Raw genomic sequence first — 18,909 nt, 5'->3', positions numbered from 1 at the left:
GCAGCCAATCTAATTTCCTTAGGGCCCAGGACCACCAGTTAGGGCAGTTGGTCCTTGAGTGTGGGGAGGTAGCAGAGATAGAGAGAGGAACATAAGATTAAGAAAGTAAAGAGGAACACCGTTTGGAATGCTGTAAAAGTTTTGTTTTATGTCTGAAATAAAATACATTATTCTTTATTAATTGAAAAGCTGACTGAGACTGAAGTGATTTTTACCAGGAAGGACCTGGTTGGTGGCAGCGGATTAGTGGTGTACGGGTCAATAGTCGGTGAGACGACCTGGGGCTCCGTACAAACGCCACAAATGTTTTCATCTGTTTTCATCTGGCGCCTAAAGACCTGCTATGAAGGCACCAGGTGAGCCTCCCTGGGGAGAGCATTCCCAAAACTGGGGGGGGGGGGTTTACATGAAGAAGGGCCTCAGGGGGTGATTACAGCGTCTGGGCTGGTTCATATGGGGAGAGGCGGTGCTTGAGGTCTTGTGGTCCTTAACTATCAAAGGCTTTATAGGTCAAAACCAGCACTTTGAATTTGGTCCAGAAACCAGTTGGCAGCCAGCGCAGTTGGGTCAGGATCAGTGTATGCTCAAACCGTCTTGCCCCAGTGAGCAACCTGGCCGCTGAATTCTGCACCTAGCTGAAGTTTCCAAACCGTTTTCAGAGCCAGTCTCGTGTACAATGTGTTGCAGTAATCTAACTTAGAAGTTAGCAGGGCACAGAAGACAAAGTTAGCTATCCCTGTCCAGGGCCACCAGCCAAAGCTAACGGGAGGCACTCTATCTTCTGAATGCCTTCTATCTCCTGAACCCACACCTTCCCTGTTCCAAGATTGAACCAGGAGGCTACCTGTTGTTTCACTTAACTGCAGAACCTTGAAGAACCAGTAACTGTATGAGATTTGCTGGTGTGCCATCAGAAATACCGTATTGGCCTGAATATAAGCCTCACTTTCCCCCCAAATTCTGATCATGAAAAGTTAAAGTGTGGCTTATATTTGCAACCTTGCGGTATGCAGCCAGGAGCATGGGGCAAACAGCGACAGGAGCGTGGCAAAGCGGTGCCTTGCCCCACGCACGCATAGTCCCCAGTCCTCTCCCCCAAGGCGGGAAGGGTATGCAGCCAGGAGCAGGGAGGAATGGAGAAGCTTATATTTGGGTATTTTTTCTGTTTATTCTTCCCCCATTTTAAAGGTGCGGCTTATATTCAGGTGCAGCTTATATTCGGCCCAATACAGTAGCATTCGATTTAATACTCAAGGCTCCTAAAAGCTTCACCTGCCTGCTGTATATCTGCATAACTCCCTGCTCTGGACACGCCTCCACCCAGTTGGGCTCCCTTTCTGAAGAGAGCAATTCTCTGTCAGTTACATCTCTGCTCTACCATCCGTTGCAATGATCCAGTTGAGTTACCTGTGCTTTCTCTGCCCGCCCACCTTGCAGAGAATATATTGCTTATTTCCATGAGTCACTCCTGTGGGCTTTCTTGCTTCCAGTCATGGAGCATACCTAGTGGATGTGACTCTTTTGACCAGATGGTTTCTTATTTTTAAACTGCGAAAGTACCGGTAAATCTTTTCAGCAGTAAACATGGAGCAGCGCCTCCAATTTTAATTCAGAAAAATAATCTCCGCTATCAGAAGTTTAGAAAATCTCAGATTTGTCTCCAAATAGCCTTTGTGCCAAAGAATTGGATACTTTAAGGGGAAGATGGAAGGTTTTTAAAATTGATATTATAGTCTTCTGAGTTGCATGGGATGAGTAGGAATTGTGGTTTTAAAAAGCACAACTATCTAAAGTCTAAAGTCGGCGGTTCGAATCCCTGTGACGCGGTGAGCTCCCGTGATTCGGTCCCTGCTCCTGCCAACCTAGCAGTTCAAAAGCACGTCAAAGTACAAGTAGATAAATAGGTACCGCTCCAGCGGGAAGGTAAACGGCGTTTCTGTGCACTGCTCTGGTTTGCCAGAAGTGGCTTAGTCATGCTGGCCCCATGACCCGGAAGCTGTACGCCGGCTCCCTCGGCCAGTAAAGCGAGATGAGCGCCGTAACCCCAGAGTCGGCCACGACTGGACCGAATGGTCAGGGGTCCCTTTACCTTTACCTATCTAAAGTAGGGGTCAAATTCAGCTGCTAGCTGGGGCCAGTGCAAGGGCTTCTCCCATCTCCTCCCCTTGCATGCCCTCGGTCAGATCTGGGGGTTGGGGCCAGGAGAACCCCCATAACAGAACACAAGGAGGAGAAGGGAGGTAGTTCTGTTGGGCAAGCCAAAATTTTTGTGCTGGTGTACACATACACACAGTTTTGCAAGCAAGTCCCCCGAAATTACTAGGTCACCCTTTTTTAAATGAGCTTGTCTGCCCACATATACATTTATTATTTAGCTATTCGTACTATAGATGACCTGAAAGATTTAAAAAATGGGCCAACTCTTCTAATTTTATAAGAACCTCCCTGCCAGATTACCCGGAGGCTATTATGGTCACGTGCAAGCAGGCAGGTGGCTGTTACCGAAGTGTATGGCAAGGCTGGTAATTTAGATCCTGTTAGGTGCCTGTCTAAGCAGATCAAAAATCTCACAGTATAGGAAAAAGATCCCCTTCTCTGTGCCACGGAATCTGTCTTGGCAGGCCTAGCAGCACTGGCATTTGGGGAATGCTTCTCTCTGACTCACCACCTACTCCTCACTCTGTTTTCTCCTATACAGGAAATGCTGCTTCTGCTGCTCATTTTAGGGCCACACGATTCAGAATAGTGGGTGTAGCATTTGGGGCAGGCTGTCGAAGGGAGCTTCTAAATATAAGCTGGTCTGGCATCTTCCTACCATTTTTTTTTAAGACCTTTTGAGCTGGATGCTGCCATTTGCAGCTAAGCTTCTTTAAGAAGAAATGAAGAACACTTCTGAGTCAGTGTGAGCTGTGTTTACGGGAACTAGCGAGCCGTTAGATGAACTCCATCGAGGTGATGTACCCACATCTATCTGTAAGGAGTCAGATACTGGAGACATTTGGCTTAGGAATATGCCAACCGTGTTCAAGGGTCTCACTGTGACCTGTGCTTTCCACACAGACCCTGTCCCTCCTCCCTAAAAGACTTCCACTTGAAAGAGGGAGGCAGAGTGACTCAGGGCCTGAAGGACCCAAGCAGCCTTTGCTTTTTGCCTATTTATGCCCTGGCGTGATGAAAACTGCAAAGTGCTCCATTATCTGAGCAATGTAAAACATTACAAATGTGCCACTAGTCTTGTAATCGATAACAGCTTAGTCCAGAGGTCAGCAAATTTTTTTCAGCAGGGGGCTGGTCCACTCAGTGGCGTAGCGTGGGGGGTGCAGGGGGGGCCGGCCGCACCGGGTGCAACATCTGGGGGTTAGGGTTAGGGAGCGCAAATCCACGGGTTAGGGGGCGCAAATTACTTGCCTTGCCCCGGGTGCTGACAACCCACGCTACGCCACTGGGTCCACTGTCCCTCAGACCTTGTGGGGGGCTGGACTATATTTTTTTGTTGGGGGGGGGATGAACAAATTCCTACGCCCCACAAACAACCCAGAGATGCATTTTAAATGAAAGCACGCATTCTACTCATGTAAAAACACCAGGCAGGCCCCCAAACAACCCAGAGATGCATTTTAAATAAAAGGACACATTCTACTCATGTAAAAACACACTGATTCCTGGACCATCCGCGGGCCGGATTTAGAAGGCGATTGGGCCGGCCCCGGCCCCCGGGCCTTAGTTTGCCTACCCATGGCTTAATCACTAGTCTTGTAAACGGTAAGCAGGGTGAGAGGGAGCCTGTCTGCTGCAGTGGTTGGAGTGTTGGACTAGGGCCCAAGAGACCAGGGTTCAAAGCCCCACTCCGCTTACTAGGTGACCTTAGGCCAATCACTCTGTCAGCCTAACCACCTCACAAGGTCGTTGTGAGGATAAAATGACAAGGTGGGGGGCCCTGTCTACCACCTTGTGCTCCGGGCAGTAAAGATGGACTGTAAAAATAAATACATAAAATAAAAGATCCGTAGCAGAAACACTCTGCTGAAACACTCCTGTAACTTCATTGAGACACACTGAATGCCTTTAAGAAATAAAGGAGACCTTGCGTGGCTTTCTAAATGATTGCAAACTTGGACTGAGGCAGGTCCTGTGGGGGGGGGGGTATTGCTTGTTTGGACCAGGAGGAATATACTTGCTTAGTGAATGTGAGTACAAATTTACTTTTCCTCCTCAGTTTAACAGGAGTGACTTTGAGGTAAGCTATTTGTTTCATTGCCACTTGTGTGTACGGAGCCCCCAAGACCCCTTCGGCCTTGCATTGCTCTGGGGAGGGGGCTGTTCAGAGTGCATTCATTCGTAGGATGAATTCATTCCCATGCAAGTTGCACTTCCAGCTGAACTCTTCCCTCCCCTTCCACTTGCTGCTTTTGCCTCGGACCTCCTTGGGGTAAAAACATCTTGCAGATGGGTCAGGAGTGCATGACAAGGGGAATTTCAGTTGCTTCCTTGTGAGTAGGTAATTTTAGTGCCTCCTTCACTTAAAGGGCAGTGTCCGCCTGACTCATTTCATCAGTGCAAAGATTTCTGCTTGCACAATGGACTTCTATTCCCTTTCTCTCTCCACATGTGCCCTGTGTCCTCTGCAAATCTGCTCCAGAAGGTTGGGGTAACCCCCAAAACAGATCTGGAGGGAGAGGTGGGGGAGTTCCATCACGCAAGCAAAAATCCCTGTGCAAACCAAACTAGTTACAGATAGGTAGCCGTGTTGGTCTGCCATAGTCAAAACAAAAAAATTCCTTCCAGTAGCACCTTAAAGACCAACTAAGTTAGTTCTTGGTATGAGCTTTCGTGTGTATCTGAAGAAGTGTGCTTGCACACGAAAGCTCATACCAAGAACTAACTTAGTTGGTCTTTAAGGTGCTACTGGAACAAACCAAACTAGTTAGTTGTATACTGCTCAATATCTTGGGGGTGGGGGTAATCGTTCCACAAAGTGATACAGAAGTATGCAGCTAGGCAATGGTTGTCGCAGCTTGTGAGCCAACCTCCTGGCACTCCTGTTGCCACAATAAGATTTGAGGGTGGGTTTTCTTCAGTATTGTCCAGAGATCATATTGTGTTGCTTTTTGTACTGACTGAAATGACAGCATATGCAGTTTCTGGCCGCGGTGGGAGAATAGTTGGGTGGAGCAAATTTCCAAAAAATCTGTACAAAATTTAACCAACAAATGCAAAGCCCTTACAATTAAGTAGGGACTGATTCCCAATATCCTTATTAAGGCTGTTAACTCCTTTAGCTGCAAATCTGTTGCAATAAAAAAGGAAGAAAACTAGACTGGGGCTGTTGGTGGAATGGGACTGTTAAGTAGATGTTATCTTCAAACGATGCAACGTTCCATTGTTATGTTCTGCGAAATCTGCCAGATTAGTTTATGGAATGATCTGTCAGTGGAATAAAGAAAACATTTACTCTTTGAGGTGCCACAGTATGCCTGCACACTACAACATGTTCAGAGAGGTGATGTGTTTGAATACCTAAAAAGTGTTTATTCATTGCTGCCAAGGAGGGGTGGAAGATATTGTTCGCTATGTACTGTATTGTTCCCTGTATAATTCCCCTAGGGATAGGTTTTTGAAAGAGGCCTTTCAGACACTTTCATTTTATGATGGCGTGGTAGGGAGAAAGCTTGTTATTTATGGGTTGATGGGGATAAATTATATTGGGTTTCAGGGCCGGCCCACCTATGAGGCAAAGTGAAGTGACTGCCTCAGATGGTAGAATCCTCAGGGGCAGCAGATCCTGAAGTTGATATTCCTTCCCTCCTGGTTCCTGATGTAAACCGTCCGTCACTCTTCCTTCCCTGGAAGAAGGGAGGGGGGCGTCATTTTGGGGTCTGCCTCGGGTGCCAAAATGTCTTGGGCCAGCCCTGTTAGGCTTCTATGTTTTCCTCTAGCAGCCTGTGGATCAGACATCTCTCCATTAGGTCTGTATTTTTGTGACGGCCAACAGTTTTTAGCAAATATGCTTAAGTCTGTTGTTTGTTCTTAGTCATGGGCTGCTCAGGTCATTTGACTTTCTGAATTTGAGAAAGCCTGAAGCGGCAGCGATCTTGCCGTTCTCCTTTGTGAGATGACTGCGTGAGGAAGGCAGATGTTGGCCCACCAGCAGGCCCGCCCACACCACGTATCCAGTGATCTAATATTGTCAAGTGGCACTGCAGCTGAAGTCTCTGCAAAAATCGATTTCCTTCTGCACGTAGCAAAGCGGACTGAGTCGAGCATCTGCTTCTGGTGCATTTGTGGTACTTGCGGTGGTGACCAGCGCAGGCATATGACCACAGACCCCAAACTGCAAGAACGGTTCATCACGTGGCTTCTAGCTCCTTGCTGCTATCGCCTTACAGTGCGCTGTCCCGAGGCAACATGGGGAGGTGGCCAGAAATAACTTGCCCAGAACAATGTTAGGCACCGTATTTTTCGCTCTATAAGACGCACCAGACCACAAGACTGTTTTTGGAGGAGGAAAACAAGAAAAAAAATATTCTGAATCCCAGAAGCCAGAACAGCAAGAGGGATCGCTGCGCAGTGAAAGCAGCAATCCCTCTTGCTGTTCCGGCTTCTGTGATAGCTGCGCAGCCAGAATTCGCTCCATAAGACGCACACACATTTCCCCTTACTTTTTAGGAGGGGAAAAGTGAGTCTTATAGAGCAAAAAATACGGTAGTTGATACAGGAGCTGAAGCATGATATCCCGAAAAACCACAGTATTTGTTAACCTCAAAAGCTACTTGTATGTTCAGCTCAAGTTTCTTCATTTAGGAAAGCAAACATCTTGACAAGTTCTTCAGTCCCAGAACAAGCCCAGCCGGTTTGGAAGTGGACCTGGGCAAACTTTCTATTTATTTTAATAGCTGTGGGGCAGAGTTAAAAGGAGGAGGGTGGGATGCAGTCTTTGTGAACCATCTTCGGCATTGCACAGTTGCATTTAGTTGGGTTATTCCTCTCCCTGCAACCAAGCTGGTTGCCAAAATTTGGTGAGCAATTGAAGTATACTAGGTTTATTTATTTAGATCATTTCTATACTTCACATTTCCAAGGGAAATCTCTCAGCAGGCTTAAATAATCAAGTAGTAGAACATTGCAAGATAATCAAAACAAAACATTACAAGGGAGACTCCGATGCAAATAATCCACCTTATCATTAACAAGAAAGCACAATATTATATTAAGCATTAGAGAAGAAGATGAGATATACAAATCAAGCACACAAACACAATAAAATTCCACATATAAATATAATTTATAACTAAACAAAATGGATGAAGTGGAAGTTGCACCCTCCCATCCCCTACCCTTCCTCCACCAACAAAGCCCTTTGTTAGCATAAAAGAATAATTTACAGCCAGCTCATCCATTCTTCTACTTGTCCTGTTGCTTAGAAAGCAACAACTTCTCATTTGTCCTGCTGCTTTCCCACCCAGGGAGGTCCTTTTTCTATACTGGTTCAGTCTCTCATGCTGAGAGGTATTAAGCAACTGTAGAACACTCTTTTGGTTCATGAAAGGGCTTTTGAGGGTGAGGGAAGGCCATTTATCCCAGTTCCTCCCACCTGCAATTCCTGTCATTCCCCCCCCCCCCGCCCCACTACCATTACAATCTGCTCTGGAGGGTTAAGAGGCAGTAGGAGTAAATATTCCTTTTTTGAAAAAACCCAGAAGCCTTCCTATTGGGAATCACAGATTTGGATATTCCTAAAAACATAAGAGAGATCTTCCTTTATGTCACAGTGGCCGCCAGGATGCTTATTGCATCAAATTGGAATCGTGACAGAGTTCCTTCAAGGACAGAATGGACTCAAAAACTGGTTGAATATGCAGAGTTGGATAATCTATCTGATAAAATGAAAAATAATCCAAAACATGTATTTATTTCAAAGTGGGAAGTAGTTAAAATATATTTGAAAAACAGTTGTCGCAGTCTAAACTCTGTTGTAGCATTTGAATAACATCTGTAGTAGTTGTTAGTAACAGTCGAGACCACAGACAATTACCAGTAAATATTTATTTCTAAAAAAGGGGGGCAGTAGGAGGGGCTGGTTTTTTTTGGGGGGGGGATAGATAAAATTGCCCTCCCCCTTCCGTTAGTGAGGGCTTCACTGGCTCAAAATGTCTAACATTATTGTGTTAGTTTTCCTGATTATAATACTAATGCTTTCTATCCCGGATTCTAACCTTCCTTCTACAGTGCATTGCCTGTTGCTTTATGGAGCTGTGGCTCTTTGATTGATGTATGCCACCCTGTCACACTAAGTTTTAAATGGTGTGAAATAACTATATGCTGAACATTGCATGAAATTTCATTGCTTGAAATTACAATGTAAAAACTCCTCATGATTTTCCAGTTTAACAGGGTTGCAAATATTGTTGTTGTTTTTTTTTGGGGGGGGGGGAGCAAATATCCTGAAATGAATGCTAAACTCCTGATACTCTGCTAGATTTCCAGAAGTGGTTTGTATGTTGTGTGAAAGATCACACACACAACATGAAAATGTTCAGGCGAAGAAATGTCGGGAAAACAGAATAAAGTGCTGCTGTCTGAATGCAACCAGAAAGCTTGGGGCTGTTGTGTGTTAAGTTGGAGAAGAGGGAAGAGAGAAATTGCCGCATGTTAGTCTATTCCCAGGTTCGGCTTATGAAATACTAGCAGTTTTTTAATACTTTATTCTAGCAAACCCTGAGGTTTTTGGAAACTTATTGGTATTTTCCCAGTGAGAAGATAATTAATGGACAAACTTCACTGAAAAACATCTTGTCTTCTACTCCTGATCTACCTATTATAATATGCAGTCACAGGGGGGTTGTATTGTAGGGCACACATTCCTTTTTCAGTGAAAAAGTCTTGCCAGTGTACACCCCTGCTCTGGGAGCCGGGGATAGCACACAAGTGTTCTAGAGAAATGTCCCTGGGCTATTGTTTTTCTATGAGCAAATTATTTTATGGGGCAGCTTTCAAGTATGCAGATGCCCACCTGCAGCTCGGGGTGGCACAGTCTGGAAAGGCTCTATTGCTTGATTCTCCTGCACATACAAACTAGACCTCTGCCATCCGAGTTCACAGCCACATTCCACTAGGATGTAGAGGAGCTGTTACAGCTCAGTGGTAGAACACCGGCTTTGTGTGCATAAGGTCCTGGCTTGAATTGCTGGCACCCCCTGGGACAATTTGGAAAGCTTCCTGTCTGAAAGCCTGGAGAGCCTCTGCCAGGCATTGTGTAGACAGTACAGTGGTGCCCCGCAAGACGGATGCCTCGCAAGACGGAAAACTCGCTAGACGAAAGAGTTTTCCGTTTTGGAGGTGCTTTGCAAAACGAATTTCCTATGGGCTTGCTTCGCAAGACGACAATGTCTTGCGAGTTCCTGCTGTGTTTTTTCCCTCCCCCCCTTTTTCTAAGCCGCTAAGCCGCTTATCAGCTGATCCGATCAGCAGATAAGCCGCTAAAAGCCGCTAATAGCGCTAATCCAGTGTGGATTAGAGAGCCAGTGAGAGCCAGTGTGGTGTAGTGGTTAAGAGCGGTAGTCTCGTAATCTGGGGAACCGGGTTTGAGTCTCCGCTCCTCCACATGCAGCTGCTGGGTGACCTTGGGCCAGTCACACTTCTGTGAAGTCTCTCAGCCCCACTCACCTCACAGAGTGTTTGTTGTGGGGGAGGAAGGGAAAGGAGAATGTTAGCCGCTTTGAGACTCCTTAAAGGGAGTGAAAGGCGGGATATCAAATCCAAACTCTTCTTCTTCTTCTTCTTCTAATCCGCTAATCCGTCAATGGGCTTGCTTCACAAGACGAAAAAACCGCTAGACAAAGAGAATCACAGAACGGATTCTTTCCGTCTTGCGAGGCACCACTGTATTGCTTTAGATAGACCAGTGGCCTGATTCTTAAAGTGGGGTGTGTCTCCCTGTCTCTGTGTTGCTCTTTTGCCACACACGCCATTCACGCACGCAAGGAGGAATTAACACGAGGGTAGCCTTTAAGTAGCTGCTCGCCTATGGGGAGTAAGAATTGCTTCCAGCCAACCAGGTAGAGAAGCTTTGCAAATGTTCTTATTTTTTTTTAAAAATTGTTCTTTCAAGGGACAAATGGCAAACAGAGATGTGTGCTCGAGTCAGAACACTTTGTAAGCTACATGCATTTTTGGATGTACAGTATTTGCCTGAGTGCTTGAGAGTTGGCACTCTGCTGTGTTAACCCAGCGTGGTGTAGTGGTTAAGAGGGGTGGACTCGTAATCTGGTGAACTGGGTTCACGTCTCCGCTCCTCCACATACAGCTGCTGGGTGTCACACTTCTCTGAAGCCTCTCAGCCCCACTCACCTCACAGAGTGTTCGTTGTGGGGAGGAAGGGAAAGGAGATTGTTAGTCGCTTTGAGACTCCTTAAAGGGAGTGAAAGGTGGGATATCAAATCCAAAATTCTTCTTCTTCTTCTTCTTCTTCTTCTTCTTCTTCTCCACCCATTTAGGAGCAGGTGTTGCAGCTTGATGCTTAAAATGTTTGGCTGGAATGCCTACAAACTGACCCACTCTTTTCAAGTAGTGAACATTTGGAGAACAATGTGTCCTTCAAGTGATACTAAAATCCACAGTGGGAACTCTGTGTATATGTGTTACGAGAAAAGGAACGAGGCTTGATTTTAACCGTGTGCTTTTTATGCTTATTGAGCGTCATGCATTGATTCTGCATTATCCTGGTATAAATAGGTTGATGGAGCTCCAGGCTGGCTTTAGCCCATCCGGCTTGCTATCCCTTTGCTTGAGGGTTGCTTAGTTTCCTTTCCCAGAAGCAGATGGCCCTTCCTCTCTTCACTGCTTCTCTGTGTGCTTTCTGCCTTTGGCTCATGTTTAATCGGAATAACACATTAATCAGGTGCTCTGAGGTGACAGAAAACAGTCCTTCTCTCACCCCCCCCCCCCCGGCCTGCTCTCTCCAAATCTTTTCTTGCTAAGCTGTGGGGTGACTCTTTTCCACCGGGGGAACTGGGGGTCAGATTTATATGTGCACACCTTTGTGCATTGTATTGTATTGTACTGTTGTCTGTTTTAGGGTGTATTGAACTGGGTTTACAGCTGCCTTGAGAACTCTGGTGAGTAGGTGAGGCTATAAATACTTCTAAATAAACATAAATAAGGGGAGAGGGGATACTTTAATTCTGTTGGGATTCGGCTTTGATTATCCAGGTTGTTTCTTTCTCAGCCCCAACAGCAACACTGAAAGACAGTTACCGTCTCTTTGAAAGCATTTAAAGATAATGGAAGAGAGCTGTTGTCATGCGCTTGGTTTCCTATCTGCCTCTGTATGTGCCACAGATAGGGAACAGGGCGTCCCACCAGTTCATCTCACACAGCACCTAAAAACTGTGGATACTGTGTTCAGGACGAGCCCAATACATTTTGGCACCTGAGGCGAACCACAAAATGGCACCCCTCTTCCATTCCTGCCAGGGAAGAAGGGGAGAATGAAGGGCTACATCAGGAGCAAGGAGGGGGTATGAATTGTCTCACAGGTGGGCCGGTCCCTGACTGTGTTTCATGATCTGGGACTTAACATGAAAATCAGTGCATTCCAAACTCCAGACGTGATCCCCATGCAAATCATCTTGTGCCACTGTCGAGAAGAGAGGGCCTTTTAAATGCTGACCCTGTTCATCCCCCTGGCAAAAGTCTGGGTTCTTTATTTCCAAAGTGCTAGTCTTACTGCCAAGGAGGATCTTGCCGCTATCAAGAAGCATGTGGGTAAATGTCTGGCAGCCCCCTCTATCCCTAACCCTCGTATCTCCTTTTCCCACTTCTATATCAGTAGTTCAACAGTATTTTCTTTAAACAAACATTCTACAATCCTTTACAAAGACCTCTGACCCTCTCCTGTTTTTCATTTCCTTAATCTTGTGTGCTTAATGCCTGTTTTGCCATCTGCAACACAAGCGTATTTTCAACACTCTCTCCCTTCGGGTGTTGCACACCCTCTGGTGTGTTTAGCTGTGCCCAGTAGTGGCACATATCTGGTGTGCATGCATGCAAAGATGATGCGTCTTAAAACCAAAACAGAAGGTGATTTTCCTGTCAGCTCCTGCACACACACACACACACACACACACACACACACACACACAGTACAGAAATAACAGAGCCCTGATTACTAGGGAAGGAGGAAGTGGGTAAACTGGGTACAAAACCACTGGGTTAAAATAAATCACCCAGCTATTGAGAAATAAGCATTGTGGGCTTGTATGGTGATGCAGATAGCTTGCCTTTGAGCTGCAGTTCTATCATCTGTCCTTGAATGTCTGCAGCAGGGTGCTAGGTTATCTTAAACAAGCAGTGCTGTAAAAAGCCTTTCTGTCCTTGGTCTTTTCTCTCTCTTTCCTACCCCCCTTTGCCCCCCTGCCTGCAACCTTACTATTTCTCTGCACAGAGAGGAAGCGGAAACAGCTGCCCAGGGATGTTCCCTTCTGGCTTAAGGAGCCAAGATTGCTGGCTCCTCCCTCGCCCAAGGACAGTGTGGTTTTCTTCTGTTGCTCTATAGATCTAAAAGAGAGAGAGAAATTACTGCAGGCGCATGGATGACAGCCCGAAAAACAACTGTACTCCCCCAGCTGGCAGCTGGGATAAGAGCGAGGCGCATACTCAGCCAGGGAAGTGGATGCATGCAGCCTCCTTTTTAAAAGTTTGGCTGGCCATGCTGCTTGCATTGTGGACTGCTGGAGGCCTCACGCCCACGCAGCAGAACATAAGGTCCCTTTTGTCCAGAGGATAAAGGCGTCTATTGACTTGCTCCCGTCCTAGTTCTCCTCTTGACAATATTATAGAGATCAAATTGGCCTTCGAGTAGCTGCTGTACATTCAGGGGCCGTGATGGGACAGCGCACACAAGGGAGAACCTCTTTTCTTATATTGGAGAGATACAGCTTCCCCAGGTGGGCAAAAGGGACTGAATCTCTGCTGCCCTCTTCACACTCTCTTCCCCACCTCCCCTTGCCCGTTGTCCTGGGAGCACATGAAACTACTATTCTGAGTCATGAAGGTACAGTGGTACCTCAGGTTAAGTACTTAATTCGTTCCGGAGGTCCTTTCTTAACCTGAAACTGTTCTTAACCTGAAGCACCACTTTCGCTAATGGGGCCTTCTGCTGCCGCCGCGCCACCAGAGCACGATTTCTGTTCTTATCCTGAAGCAAAGTTCTTAACCTGAAGCACTATTTCTGGGTTAGCAGAGTCTGTAACCTGAAGCGTATGTAACCCGAGGTACCACTGTACTTGATGCTGAATCACCCCCCATCTAGCCCAGTAGTCTTAAAGGTCTTCAAACTGGGGCTTGCTTTTAACTCAGGCCTGCATTGGGGGGGGGGCTTCTTAATTCTTTGACAGATGGGAGTTGTGCTGCTGTTCCAACCCTCCTTCCTGTGACCTGGCAGCATGTTCTGACCCACCAGTTAAAGACCAGTGATCTGACCCAGTATGGACTATTCTGACCGTTATCAGTGTGCTCTCCAAGCACTGATTTAGTTTATCTCAACTGGAGTCCTCAAAGCATCATTTACATAAATCTGTACATTTTAGGCAGCAGTGGAAATAAGACCCACAACCACTTTTGACAGAGCCACACAGCCTCTCCCAGTTACAATCCATATGCTTTTTTCAAAAAGGCAGACTGAGAGTTGGCATGAGAGCTATTTAAAGATAAATAAAAAGCAGCACAGCTTTTGCACTGTATTCTTAATCACCACACTGTTCTGTATCTGACCTGTCTGATATCAGTTAGGTCCTCTGGGCTGGAAAAGCACCACTGCCTTAGATACCAGTTGACTCTCCAGCTTGCTCCCTCTTATTTCTTCTTTCCTGGGGAGAACCCCCATTGCATCTGGCTACAGAAGGAGCTGAAGGTCAGCCCAGAGCTCCCATCCACGGACCAGAGGACCACTTCCTGATGGAAAACTCTGCGCCTTGCCCCTCTGTGAGGGCCCTGCTGGTGTGGGGTGCAATTTGTGGAAGGTTTAGGGCAGAGATGGGGGGCCTGCATGGCCCTTCAGCTGTTGTTGGACTCTTAATTCCCACTAGTCCCAGCTTGCTTGGTCAACAGCCAGGGATGATGGGAGTTATAGCCCAGCAACGTCTGGCTGGCCATCCCTGTTCACCATCCCTGGTTTAGGGCAAACTCTTCTTTTGACATTGCTTTTCTTGACCTTCTTAATGGTGTAAATAATTGTGTGAGCTGCTTCAAGGCTACAGTGGAATGTAAATACGGAATAAATATGAGCTCTTCTCCAGACCAACAGTGAACCTTTTTTTGTGTGGGGTGGGTGGGAATTGAGCTGGGTCTTTCACACATCAGTCCCCACTTGTGTTACTCATGCCTGCTGTATCAAAAGCAGAGAGCAAGAATGAAAGAGTTCAGGGTCTGTGCAAAATAGGTGGCTCCAGGTAAATCTGAATGAGTAAGGCAACATATCTGTTTCCCCACCTCCAGTTGTGGTTTGATTCTAATACTTTGACCATTATTCTTTAACTGTTTGGAAACCAAAATATAGGGTTCACGAGTCCTAGTTCTAAAAAAATAATCTGAAATTACACGGAAGTGGAGTGGGTGGGGGAAACTGGCTGCTTTCATTTTCACTGGCTGTGGGTTTCCGACTAAGGGTGGTGGAGCTTGTGGTTGTGGCCTTGTTGTGCTAGGCCATTCCTGTTTGTGTTAGTTACCATGGCAATTTAACTGAAGTTGGCTGCAGTGAACCGGGCACCGCACAGGAGTGCAAAAGCCTAGCTGAGTGGGAGTAAGAGAGAGCAGGTGTCTGCAGAGTGGCAGGAGTTGTTCTGCGTCACTGAAGCAGATTTCTGGTATCAACCATCCCATCATTTCTCTTCTCTCTGTATGAGGCAGACTTAATTCCTTAATTCATCCATTGTTGTTTTATAATCTGTTTTTCCAGCATTGCATGAAGTCTGCATTCCTTCATTACCTAATAATTGTCACAATTGTGGAACAATTGATTTTTTATTTTATTTTATTTTTACTTCAGCTTGTACTTCCTTGGTAGTCATGGACAAGAAAACTCAAACTTTACCATTCTGTACAATAGCTTTTTTAAAATCATAAGTCAAGAGGGAGGCAAAGGTTGACATCTGCTTGCTTGATCCCCCCCCCAAAAAAAACCCCACAACAATTTTTACTTGAGTAATTGAAAGCGTTGTGCTTCATGTGCGTAGATAGGGACACCTCAATTTCTGCACTACTGTGATCCACATTCTGTGTCAAGGAATTTGTTTTGCTTCCACATGCTAGTTCCTCATTCATTTTAATCTGCACTTAAAAAAATAGAAATCTCTGAGGGGGGGACAAAAAGGAGTTTGGGCCAGACTTTGCAGAGGAATGCGCTGTGGAATAGCGGCAGGGTGTGGGAGACTTCTAGTGTTAGGCAAGGAGGTTTGGGGCTGTTTCTTCTCCTACATTTGTGCTCCAACACTGGAATTTCTGTGGACTTCATCAGGTGCAACCTCACTCATGTGTACTTAAGCTTTTCTTCACAGTTGAAGAAAAAAGGCAGGGGGATGCATTCTTGTGTGTGTGCATCAACAAGGCCTGATGCTGATTCATATCTTAGCCATGTATTTTCATCATTCTCCTATGAAACTTCTCAAATGCATCTATAGCTTAAAACAAAAACAAAAAAAAGATTTCTCATTCAAACTTACCGGTATCAAGTTTGTTGGAAATGATGTGGTTTTCCTGTGATACTGCGTCCCAAAATAACATGTACTTGCTATATGAAAGTGTCAGATCACTCTGTTCGGTGTGAGCCATTGAGAATGTGGAGTTGTCGTGTCTTTGAAGTTCACCTTTTGGGAATGGAGAAGATAAAATGGGGGGAATAAATTAATTTTCCATTTGTTTTCTTGTTCACATTAGTATGTTTAAATTCAGTTTTTTAGAAAGCAACCAGATAATTTTTTTTCCAAAAAAGCAGAACAAGAGCAGTAGAATAAGATATCATTCACAATGACTGAGGCATCGTAAAACAGCTGGGAAAGACAATTACGATCCTAGCATCCTGATTAACTAAAGCAACAGCAGGAAGACATTAGCATTAACAAGCCACAATCAGAGAAGGTTAAAGCAGGGCTGGCATATATTGGGTTCCTGACAGTTAAGTCTGAACAATTCTGGGGTTGTCGGCATTTTCTGGATCATGTCGAAACCAGAGCAGCACACGAAAACGCTGTTTACCTTCCCGCCATTTTATCTACTTGCACTTTGACGTGTTTTCGAGCTGCCAGGTGGGCAGGAGCAGGGACTGAGCAACTGGAGCTCACCCCGTCACAGGGATTCGAACCGCTGACCTTCTGATCGCAAGCCCAAGGCTCAGTAGTTTACACCACAGCGCCACCCGTGTCCCTCTATATATAGGATTACCATATTTCAAACAGTGGAAATCCGGATTTTTCAGGACATCTCGCCAATTTTTACCTGGACACTGCTACCAACTGCAGTATTCCGGGTATGTCCAGGAACCCTAGGCAGACATCATTATCATTTGAAAGGAAAGGTCGTTTCCACCTGGCAGAAAGAGAAGAGGCGAGTCCCTCTGGGGAGGGAGTTCAGAAGCTCTTGTCTTTCTCCCTGATCCCAGCCCCACACAGATTGATGGAGCACATAAGAGGCCCTCTACTGATGACCTTAGTGAGTGGCAATTTCCTCCGATTCGGTTCATACGTGTCTGCTTAGTTTCATGTGACAATCTAGTCACAGGCTCCTCACCTATTTCCTACTAACAACTGAGCTCTGAATAGGGCATCTGTAATCGGGGGCGTAGGAAGGGGGGGGAGCGTCCCAGGTTCCATCATTGGAAATGGGTGACAAATTATTAAGGAACAATTAACTGCCCTACTAGGGCAGTTCATAAAAAACTTTTTTAAAAAATGCCTGCTCCAAATCTTACTACATGAGGGATTATATAGCTATATATGAACTTCCATGCATATCTGTTAATATCGTGACCCTCCTCCATGAAAATAGCTGTTTACTTGGCCGTTTTCCTATGTCGTGAAGGCTGAAATTTCAATTCAGTGGAGCACTTACTGTTCCCAACCCTAACCCTGTGGAAAGCCATCTAATTAGACTTTAATTTGATTTTGACATGTTTTTAGGGGGTAATTTAATTATTGTTTGATTTTATACCAATGTTTTGTATCTGATGTTAGCTGCCCTGAGCCCGACTTTGGCCGGGGAGGGCGGGATATAAATAACAGTTGTTTTTCATTATTATTATTATTATTATTATTATTATTATTATTATTCCTTTGTAAGAAAATATGAAATAACGTAAAACCATTTTTTGCAGGCAAAAAATATATATCAATGTGGGGGTGGCAAGAAATTTTCCACACCGGGTACCACTTGACCTTCCTCCGCCTCTGTCTGTAATGTGCCAAGCCTCTCCTTTATCTCTCTCACTTGCGCATATATACTTGCGCATAGCAGAGGGCTCACACCCTCTAAGAAACTTCAGGCTGTGCTCAAGCTGCCAGTAGCATGATTCCTGAGGAAGAGGACAGGCGTGTGCTTGATAACCGTGGCCTGAAGATCAGCTGCTTTCCTTATGTCCCCCATCACCCACCCGCCCTGCAGGATTTCAAAGAATCTCTTGCAGCCGCTCCTCTTCAATTCCACCCCACTCAATTCTGAGCAAGCGGATTAAGAAAATGCACAGTCAAAGATAGAATTGCTTCACCAAGCAGCTGACATGGGGATGGACAATGACTAAGTGTGGCAATAGCTCATCCTATCATCCCAGGGTCTGAACTCCAGCCTTGTGGTCCTCTTGGAGTTCTGCCTCCCCCAAAATTGCTCCACCGAACAGCTGACATGATGGACAATGACTAAGTGCAGAACTGTCTCATAATATGGTCCAAGGGTCTGAACTCCAGGCTCGTGATCCCCCATCTGGAGCTCTGCCTATATTCAGTGACATATTTTCCTGATAACCCTCCTGTTTGTTCATGAGTCTGTTGTGTGGAAAGTCTTCTAAACTGTGTAACGTCAGCCAGTAGAGGGGATCTGGTGTGTTGGAGGTTTCCAAGTCAGCAGCAACACAGCTCTATGTGTGAATACACTGAATTAAGTTCAGGTTTGCTGTTTTAGCGATAATCTTAAAAGTTTTAAAGAGTGAGTTGAGACCTCTCTTAGCTGGTGGTCAAGAAGTGGAATCGTGGGTGGTTCATCTTGTCATTGCTCGCGGAATGTTATGGCATACACTTTGAAATACAGTGGTACCTCTGGTTAAGTACTTAATTCGTTCTGGAGGTCCGTTCTTAACCTGAAACTGTTCTTAACCTGAAGAACCACTTTATCTAATGGGGCCTCCTGCTGCCACCGTGCCGCCGGAGCACGATTTCTGTTCTCATCCTGAAGCAAAGTTCTTAACCCAAGGTACTATTTCTAGGTTAGTGGAGTCTGTAACCTGAAGCGTATGTAACCCGAGGTACCACTGTACTGTAGCCAACTGTTGAGAACTTGTATTGCTAAATACTGCAACCTGCTTTTTTTAAAAAAATGCTGGGAATTTTACGGTGCTCCTTCCTGCACCAGATACCCAAATTGTCCTCTCTTTCACGGTTCACAGTTGTAGTGTGCCCTTCAAGAAGCACAAATGATGTCATCCCATTTTACCCTGTGTTAGAGATCAGGAAGAGAGATGGTGGCTAGGCCAGGGCACCTCGTGATCTTCATGGCTAAACCAGGATCTCAAGCCCAGCCTCCTCGGTCCACCCATCACTCGCTTCCTCCATAGGCACACACATCCCTCCATCTAGACAACAAGAGTCATTTGCAGTTCAAGGGCACATTCCTGCCAGGCAGAGGCACTAAAGCAGGGTGTGGGTCAGGGAG

General features: G+C 45.7%; 1 protein-coding gene and 1 long non-coding RNA gene across 4 annotated transcripts in view; both read left to right on the top strand.

Moving 5' to 3' along the window:
- ESYT1 (extended synaptotagmin 1) overlaps positions 1-18,909 on the top strand; it is a 63,255-nt gene that overhangs the window by 8,593 nt on the left and 35,753 nt on the right. The window contains exon 1 of one of the 3 annotated variants that reach the window (XM_083484432.1): positions 14,750-14,861. The exons of the other annotated variants lie outside the window; for them this stretch is intronic. The gene's annotated coding sequence lies outside the window, so the exon portion shown is untranslated. Of the gene's footprint in view, positions 1-14,749; positions 14,862-18,909 lie in introns of those variants that run through there. 3 annotated transcript variants of the gene reach the window in all.
- LOC310698582 lies at positions 4,920-10,083 on the top strand. Its single transcript, XR_014521616.1, has 3 exons — positions 4,920-6,452; positions 6,707-9,253; positions 9,874-10,083. It is a non-coding gene; the product is annotated as an uncharacterized lncRNA (long non-coding RNA).

Source organism: Podarcis liolepis (genome assembly GCF_965112155.1).
Source record: "Podarcis liolepis genome assembly, chromosome: 2".
NCBI lineage: Eukaryota > Metazoa > Chordata > Lepidosauria > Squamata > Lacertidae > Podarcis > Podarcis liolepis.
This window is presented reverse-complemented; position numbering and strand designations above follow the sequence as displayed.